This window comes from Xenopus laevis, chromosome 7L, assembly GCF_017654675.1.
Source record: "Xenopus laevis strain J_2021 chromosome 7L, Xenopus_laevis_v10.1, whole genome shotgun sequence".
NCBI classification, from domain to species: Eukaryota; Metazoa; Chordata; class Amphibia; order Anura; family Pipidae; genus Xenopus; species Xenopus laevis.
The window spans coordinates 120222797-120232607 of NC_054383.1; the positions used below are offsets into that span (position 1 = coordinate 120222797).

The following is a 9811-nucleotide window of genomic DNA, read 5'->3' on the forward strand; positions in this document are numbered from 1 at the left end:
CAGTAGATGAAATATAAATACAAAATGCAGTAAATTGGAGCAGTTTCATATGGGAATATTTATTGTGAGTGCTATTTACTGTGCACTGAATGCAAGAACAAATAAGAACAAATCTGTACCCATAAGGAGGTAGTGATATCTCGATGTAGACAGAACCCAGAGACACATGACTATAAAATAGAGCAGAATATAGCAAAATGGAACCAATGGTTGTGGTTGAATCATCTATGTACAACAGTTAGTTCCCCAAATGGTTTGGGTAATATTGCTGAGAAGATGATTTATAGGAGAACATCACCGTAAAAACAAATACAAATGCTGTATTTTATAGGGATGCACCAAATCCAGGATTCGGTTCGGGATTCGGCCAGGATCCGGCCTTTTTTTAGTAGGATTCGGCTGAATCCTTCTGCCTGGCCGAACTGAATCCTAATTAGCATATGCAAATTGGGACGGGGAGGGAAATCGTGTGACTTTAATTAGGATTCGGATCGGTATTCGGCCGAATCTTTCGCGAAGGATTCGGGGGTTTGGCCGAATACAAAATAGTGGATTTTGTGCATCCCTAATATTTTATATACTGAACTTATTGCACCAGCCTGTCAGCTTGTCAATAGCAGTAATGATCCAGGACTTCAAACTTGTCACAGGGGGTCACCATCTTGGAAAGTGTCTGTGACACTCACATGCTCAGTGGGCTCTGAGCAGCTGTTGAGAAGTTAAGCTTAGGGGTTGTCAAAAATTATCCAGCAGTAAATGAGGTTTGTCTGTAATATAAACTGATGCTACAGGGCTGATTATTAAATTCTGATGCTAATTGCACTGGTTTCTGTGCTGCCATGTAGTAATTATCTGTATTAATTACTAATCAGCCTTATATTGTGACATTTCTATTCTATTTGTACTGTATATTGTGAGTGGGTCCCTAGGCTCAGTAAGTGACAGCAGCACAGAGCATGTGCAGTGAATCACCAGAAAAGAAGATGGGGAGCTACTGGGGCATCTTTGGAGACACAGATCTTCATTCCTAAATGTCTGTAGTTGCCTTGGGCTGGTACAGAATCTCAGAACATAATTTGCAATATTTCTTCCCTACTTCCTAAACTTTAGTTCTACTTTAAACAAGTCTATGACACAGGGTTGCTTCTATTCTGTAATAAAGACATTTGTACCCACAACAGCACCTAATAATATCTGGCACTACACATAGCTGCAAAACACAGCGTTGCAAAAGATTTCCTCTCTCAAATCCATCTTTTAACAACAGAAATGATGGTTTAACACTTCTAAAGCAACACACTTCCTTCCAGTCAGAGGAACATCTAGGGTGCCATTCACTACTTCCTTTAAGGGCTCAGTTAAAGGGAAAGGTCCCAGGCACTTAAAAAGTACAGATGTATGAAAACATAACCAGTCATCTTGCTGTGGTTACAGGTCCACATAGGTCTGGCTGTTGAGCTGAAGACTGACACTACACCTAAATTAATTCATTCCATTTGTCATAACAGACAATGAATCAAGATCCATCAACCAGTGAATTAGCGAATTGCTAATGTGGTGCCTCTATTCAAAAAAGGATCCCGTTCTCAGCCTCAAAACTATAGGCCAGTTAGTCTGACGTCAGTATTAGGAAAGCTTTTCGAAGGGTTAATAAAGGATAAGATACTGGACTTCATAGCAAATCATAATACTATGAGTTTGTGCCAGCATGGTTTTATGCGTAATAGATCTTGCCAGACTAACTTAATTTCTTTTTACGAGAATGTAAGTAGAGACCTCGATTCTGGGATGGCAGTGGATGTGATTTACTTAGACTTTGCTAAAGCATTTGATACAGTGCCACACAAAAGGTTACTGGTTAAATTAAGGAATGTTGGCCTGGAACATAGTATTTGTACCTGGATAGAGAACTGGCTAAAAGATAGACTACAAAGAGTGGTGGTAAATGGAACATTTTCTAATTGGACCAGTGTTGTTAGTGGAGTACCACAGGGCTCTGTACTAGGTCCCTTGCTTTTCAACTTGTTTATTAATGACCTGGAGGTGGGCATTGAAAGTACTGTTTCTATTTTTGCAGATGATACTAAATTGTGCAGAACTATAGGTTCCATGCAGGATGCTGCCACTTTGCAGAGTGATTTGTCTAAACTGGAAAACTGGGCAGCAAACTGGAAAATGAGGTTCAATGTTGATAAATGCAGGTTATGCACTTTGGCAAAAATAATATAAATGCAAGTTATACACTAAATGGCAATGTGTTGGGAGTTTCCTTAAATGAAAAGGATCTAGGGGTCTTTGTAGATAACACGTTGTCTAATTCTGGGCAGTGTCATTCTGTGGCTACTAAAGCAAATAAAGTTCTGTCTTGCATAAAAAAGGGCATTAACTCAAGGGATGAAAACATAATTATGCCTCTTTATAGGTCCCTGGTAAGGCCTCATCTGGAGTATGCAGTTCAGTTTTAAACTCCAGTCCTTAAGAGGGATATAAATGAGCTGGAGAGAGTGCAGAGACTAAGTGCAACTAAACTGGTTAGAGGGACGGAAGACTTAAATTATGAGGGGAGACTGTCAAGGTTGGGGTTGTTTTCTCTGGAAAAAAGGCGCTTGCGAGGGGACATGATTACACTTTACAAGTACATTAGAGGACATTATAGACAAATAGCAGGGGACCTTTTTACCCATAAAGTGGATCACCGTACCAGAGGCCACCCCTTTAGACTAGAAGAAAAGAACTTTCATTTGAAGCAACGTAGAGGGTTCTTCACAGTCAGGACAGTGAGGTTGTGGAATGCACTGCCGGGTGATGTTGTGATGGCTGATTCAGTTAATGCCTTTAAGAATGGCTTGGATGATTTTTTGGACAGACATAATATTAAAGGCTATTGTGATACTAAACTCTATAGTTAGTATAGGTATGGGTATATAGAATTTTAATTAAAAGTAGGGAGGGGTGTGTGTATGGATGCTGGGTTTTCATTTGGAGGGGTTGAACTTGATGGACTTTGTCTTTTTTCAACCCAATTTAACTATGTAACTATGTAACTATGTAAGATCCATCAACCAGTGATAGAAATATGTAAAACAGAGTTGTGGGCAGTGGGTCAACATTACACATTGGTCTTGGGCAGCATTAATGGGCTGCCGAAGGGGGGCCCTGAAGTTGGGAGGGAGTTGGGGGTCTGGAGTGGGTGCGTGTGGGCCCCTGATAAGGCAGCCATGGTGGGCCCTGACCCCCCAGTCCAACATTATTCAGTATACATAATTTCAGTATAGACAGAAAATAGGCAAATGTCATTCTAACTGCCCTTCAGGATGCCCCCCACACCTCTCCAGCAGCTAAAGATCTACAGGTTGAAAAAGCATCTCCAGACAAAGAGGGAAATTAAAGCTACTCCATGTTTGGTCCTTGTGAAATCCCCCTGAACGACTGCTAGCAAAACAGTCACAGCAAAGGGTGAAGGTCACTTATACCGATATACTGCTTATCTACCTTGCCAGGACCAAACATGGAGAGGATCAATTTCTATCTTTGCAATGTTTAGCTCAACGATAGATTTTAAATTAAAACAATAGGCAAAAAGCATGTTCAGTCCAAGCCTTATGCTCTTATTTGACTAACAATTAAAGTCCTTAACATGGAGGTGTTTATTTCTATACAGAGATAAATGTATTCATTCATTCCATTATATCTGGGATTTCCATTGTGTGGCCCTCCAGCTGTTGCCAAACTGCAATTTCCATTTGAAATATGTTCATTAATATGACCGAAGGCATTATTTTTATCTAAGTCCCAATACTGAATTCTGAACAAAAATCTGACAAATCAAAAACCTGCATCTTTAAATTTGAAAAAAATAAAATATATTGTAAACAAGAATTGTTGTGTTCAGTTACCCAGCCATTTAAAGTCATTTGAATTTAAGGGGCATAGTTATTACCTGTCGATGTCCAAAAACACAAGGGAGTTTTTTTTTTTATTCTGCTTGAGCTTTGTGGCACTGATTGCTTTTTTTCTTCATGGAGGATTTTTTTTACGCTTATGATTGAGATTTTTTTAAAAAATTTTTACAAAGCCAGATTTTAGGTGCCTAGCTTTTTAGCCCTTTTTAGGAATAACATGTTTGTAGACTTTAAGCACCTAAATTTGGTTAATTTTTCTGCCCTTTTACATTAATACATACAGGGGTGCAGGGACATATTATATAATATAGATAACCCAGAGGTTAATGGGGAAGTAGGAGTGCAGTGTGCCTGGCGGGAATTCTGGCTAATTTATATAAGAACAACTATCTTTTCAAAAGATTATGGTAGATTTAGATGTATACTGCCAATAAATTATGGGATCCTTTATCTGGAGACCAGTGTTCCAGAAAGCTCCAAATTACAGACAGGTCATCCCCATAGACTCCTTTTTATCCAAATTATTAAAATAATTTCCTTTTTCTCTGTAATAATATAATAGTTCCTTGTACTTGATCCCAACTAAGATATAATTAATCCTTATTGGAAGCAAAACCAGCCTATTGGGTTTATTTAATAATTACATGCTTTAAATGATTTTAAATGATCTGGAAATCCCCAGATCCCCGAGCATTCTGGAAAACAGGTCCCACTTGTTCCTAACTAAGATATAATTCATCCTTATTGGAAGCAAAACTAGTCTATTAAGTTTATTTAATGTTAAAAGATTTTCTAGTTGACTTGAGGTATGGAGATCCAAATTACAGAAAGACCCGTTATCCAGAAAACCCAGGTCCCGATGATTCTGGATAATAAGTCCAATACCTGTTATCCAGAAAACTACAAATTACAGAGGCAAACGATTCCTTTGCTAATTTGGGGTGGGAAGGGGAAACCATTTTTTACTTCTTGTTTTCTGACAAAAAGTCACACGTTTTCCCTACCGCCCCTAATTTGCATATGCAAATTAGGATTTGGATTTGGTTCGGCTGGGCAGAAGGATTCGGCCGAATCCGAATCCTGCTGAAAAAGGCCGAATCCTGGCCGAATCCCGAACAGAATCCTGGATTCGGTGCATCCCTACTTTACATTACAAGGCCATCTCCCATAAACTGGAAAACAGCTCCCACTTGTTCCTAACTAAGATATAATTCATCCTTATTGGAAGCAAAACTAGTCTATTAAGTTTATTTAATGTTAAAAGATTTTCTAGTAGACTTGAGGTATGGAGATCCAAATTACAGAAAGATGTGTTATCCAGATAACCTCATGTTCCAAGCATTCTTGATAATAGTTCCTAGAGTCCTGCGCGGGTCCATTTTTTGGGACCCGAACCCGACCCGTACCCGCAACCTGCAATCCGCAACCCGCACCCGCAACCCGCATTCTTACCCGCTTGGACCCGCAACCCGACCCGCAAGTACCTTCTCTGCAACCCGGACCCGCGACCCGCTGACCATCAAGAATCAGGAAGTCATTATAAACCGGAAGTGACATCATCGGAAGTAGATATGATCAGAAAAAAGGGAGTAAAACCGGAAGTGCTGTCATTGTGTACCGGAAATGACATCATCGGAAGTGGGCGTGACCAGAAAAAAGGAGCAAATATTTATATTGAGAAGATCCGCAGCCCGACCCGCAACCCGCAAACCCGCAGAACCGCCGACCCGCGGGTATACCCGCACCTTGAACTTCAACGAAAAACCCGCATGGTACTGCAGGTTTTTGCGGGTAACCCGCGGGTACCCGACCCGCTGCAGGACTCTAATAGTTCCTTTACTTGTATTAATTTCCCTAAAGGGCATAACACATTTGGTTTTGAAAAAGAGAATAAAATATTTCATAAAGAATTGAGTTCTAAAAAAGTCTCCACTTGTGCCAAGAGGCTGCATATAATATATCTATTTTGAGCTATACCACTGTAAGCAAGGGATAAGAACAGCACAGGTTATGTGATTGGAAACTGATTCTGGTGACGTTCAATGACAGGGCTGTTAGCTCTGTGGACAAATGAATATACGTCCTGAAATCACAGCACAAATAGCTGCCTTGAAAGCACTCTTGGGAGATTCCAATTAGAGTGCAATGTGTCCCTCTGCAATAAAGCTCCTTATAAAAAGGCGGATTTGGATTGAAGCCACTGAATATATCCGTATAGATGGGGGAAAAAAAAAAAAAAAGAGGGGCTGAGCAGTTAAATACCTTTTTAGGAGTGGCTCACTAGATTGAATCACAGAGTTTTAAAACTGTAAATAAGAGCTTTCACTCCTTACACCCCTAGCAGTGTTATTTAGATTACAACAAGGCTGAAAAATGTGCTGTTCTCTGAACAATTAAAGATATTTCCAAGGAATTAGAACGATTCTTATCATATCCGTGGAGATATAAACGTGTTCCCCTCACTTGAGACACCCACAGGAGGATCAGTGCCACCTCTAATTAAAGTCTTGGGAATTGATTTGCCCCTGGAGGAATCAGCGGTGCAACTGCACTTGGTTACCCAGTCCCAAATACAAAGTACGGCACAAAACAAGAGCTGACAGCAAGCTCAACTCTGTCCTGCACGCCTTAGCAATGCAATGGTGTCACGTGTATTCAAATAAAGTGCAGGAAGAGAGACTTACCTTTCCCAGGCTTCCCCCTGACCATCTGCACCTCTCTCAGAAGAGGCCAAACCTGCTGTGACAGGTGAACTCGTTGTGCCAAAGGTAATTGTGTGTCTAACATGGGAAAAAAGGTGTGTTTGTGTGTCTGTGTATGTACAGCTGAGTGTGTGTGTGGCTCCCTCCTGTGTCTGGTGTTAAACGCTTCTCATTGTACACAAAGAATACAACTTCATCATCATCATCATCATCATTTCTTTCCTGTACTTTACAGTATAGTTTCATTAGTGTCAGCTTCCGGCTAACATCAGTTCTTATATGCTGTATATGGTTCCCCAGTGCTAACGTTTAATGACATGCAGTCTATACCATACAGTCCTGTGGTCATCAGAAGAGGAAGGAAAACGTCAAACATTTTACTATTCATGTAATACACACTTTTAGGTTTTATGACTATTAGGCAATGTTTTCATAGTAAAATATAAAATACAGTATAATTTTTAACTTTAAGCTACTGTAAACTACAAAGAATGGGGGTCATTTATCAACACTGGGCAAATTTGCCCATGGGCCGTAACTCATGGCAACCAATCGGATTGTAGCATTCAATGTTCTACTTGCAGCTGGCTTTAAAAAGCTAATCCCTGATTGGTTGCTATGTGTAACTACCCATGGGCAAAATTGCCCAGTGGTGACAAATAAGGATGATTGTTCCTTCTCTTGTTTGCTTCATTTAAATATATAAGTATTTGATTTTATTACATTTCAGAGGCAGGAATGCAAAGGTATGGGCTTACCTATTGTGACAGGTAACAAGTGAATAAATATACAGACCCTGCAGCTCCTGGAGGACCCACCAGTGTAGACAGACTGATGTTTAATTTTAATATGTTGCGCCTAATGTGGTTCAGGGTGCAAAGTGTATCAGTATGGGTGCAATGAATCCCTGTACTGAACACTTTCCATGGGTGCTACAGGGGTAGCAGGAGGGCAAACACAAATGGAATATATGCTCTATTAATAATCAATTTCTTTTTAAATGTGCAGAAAGGCCTATTTACTAATTGTGGAGGTCGAGGTTTCTCAAAAAAAGAAAAAGAACCACGACAGAATATTCCCCTCATGGTTTTTCTCAGAATAAAGGTCACACATACCAGCGAGACCTTTTTTAGCGAGGCTATTTAATTAAGTTAACTTTTTATCTTTTGCAGGAATTCAAAGAGAAAGTCTGGACATTTCAGTGACGATCCGGGACTGTGGGCTGAGCTGTCAAAATCGGGACTGTCCCATGAAAAACAGTTGGTCAGTATGATATAGTTATGCCACCGGTTATGAAGCATCTACATTCACACTTCTCGAAAAAAGAATAAGAACCACGACAGAATATTCGCCTCGTGGTTTTTCTCAGAATGAAGGTCACACATACCAGCGAGAATTTTTTTTAGCGAGGCTAAAAAACTTGAATTTTTTTATGAACCAGGAAAATAAAAATATACTTAAAGCTTTTGGAAGTGTTTTTCTGGTGACTTTTTGTTGTTTTAGTCTTTAATAAATCCCGAGGTTCCAGAGAATATTCTTGAGTATATTCAATTTTGCGTTTTCCTGCCACATTTTTTTCTGGAATTGTGAAAAAAAGCTAGCGCTCGCCTTTTGATAAATCGGCCCCTTAGAGATGGGTTATTTTGCACCGAGCACCCACATGTTCTACAAAATTGTGTTTATTAGTATGAGTGGGAGATGTCATAGCTTTGGTTCTGATTTTTACCCTTCAAGGGATTCTGTCATGATTTTTATGGTGTAGTTTTATTTATGAATGACACTGTTTACACTGCAAATAATTCACTCTACAATATAAAATTCCTGAACCAACAAGTGTATTTTTTTAAATCTATAATATAGGTATTGGTATAATATTGGTGACTTGTGTAGGCAGCCATCTTAGGTCATTTTGCCTGATCATGTGCTTTCAGAAAGAGCCAGCTCTTTAGGAGAGAAATGCTTTCTGGCAGGCTGTTGTTTCTTCTACTCAATGTAACTGAATGTGTCTCAGTGGGACTTGGATTTTACTATTGAGTGCTGTTCTTAGATCTACCAGGCAGCTGTTATCTTGTGTTAGGGAACTGCTACCTGGTTACCTTTCCATTGTTCTGTTGTTAGGCTGCTGGGGGGGGGGGGAGGGAGGGGGTGATACTCCACTCCAACTTGCAGTACAGCAGTAAAGAGTGACTGAATTTATCAAAGCCACATGACTGGGGGCAGCTGGGAAACTGACTAGCTCCATGTCAGATTTCAAAATGAAATATAAAAAAAATCTGTTCGCTCTTTGGAGAAACGGATTTCAGTGCAGAATCCTGCTGGAGCAGCACTATTAACTGGTGTGTTTTGAAAAAGACATTTTTTTCCCATGACAGTGTCCCTTTAAGCTCAATGAAATAGTCACCCTAAATGGCCACACTGGATTATAAAGAGTAAAGTGATTACTATGGATATATATATATAGGCAGTGTCAGAATGGGCTGGCAGCACACAGGGAAAAAACCCGGTGGGCCCTGGTCATCACGGGACCCGCTGACTCCTTTCTGCTCCTCACACTGGCCCCAAACAGTCGCAAGTATAGAAGAATGCAACATCAGCACATGCATGCAAAAGTGGGGTGTGTTGCGTGTTAGGAGCGGTGCAAGTTTGGAGCTGGTAGAAGGGCCATGCAGTTCCTATAAATAGGAAGGGCCCTGAACCTATAAATAGGTAATCTCCTAGCCTAGGGGTATTGTGATGTGAAACAGAACTTTTTTTCAGATGCCAGTACTAGGTCTTCATTTTTGTTCTTTCTTGAGCAGATATAAGCCCAACATACTGTTATAGTTGCGTAACAACGCTGCACCAGGCCCCCCTTGAGAGGGAATTTTGTCTATTGATAAAATACTATAACAAAGTAAAAATTCTTAAAACAAGGAAGGAAGGCAGTCTTTTTAATTTAAAAATGCTGTTACCTCGTGGAGGGGAAAGTAAAAATTCTTATTACATAACACAAAACAAAGCAATATACAATCTTCTTTATAAAAAAAACTCAATCTAATAAATATACAAACCAAACAGTTAATAAATTGTTTCTCCCCGAAAAACTTTCCCTAACGGCTTTATCATTAACTGAAAGCTTCCTCTCCTTTCCCCGGGACTCCTTATATTACATTAAACTGTATTTTATTAGTTGCCCCTTTAGGTTTCTTTGGTGACTTTGGGGACTTT

At 39.9% G+C, this 9811-nt stretch overlaps 1 protein-coding gene across 2 annotated transcripts in view; it reads right to left on the bottom strand.

The window, feature by feature from the left end:
* The window catches only part of fut1.L (fucosyltransferase 1 (H blood group) L homeolog), a 32141-nt gene extending 25479 nt beyond the window's left edge, over positions 1-6662 (bottom strand). The window contains exon 1 of one of the 2 annotated variants that reach the window (XM_041569636.1): positions 6587-6662. The gene's annotated coding sequence lies outside the window, so the exon portion shown is untranslated. The remainder of the gene's footprint in view (positions 1-6586) is intronic. The other variant, XM_018226394.2, reaches the window with a different exon arrangement.
* Between the last annotated feature and the right edge of the window lie 3149 nt (positions 6663-9811).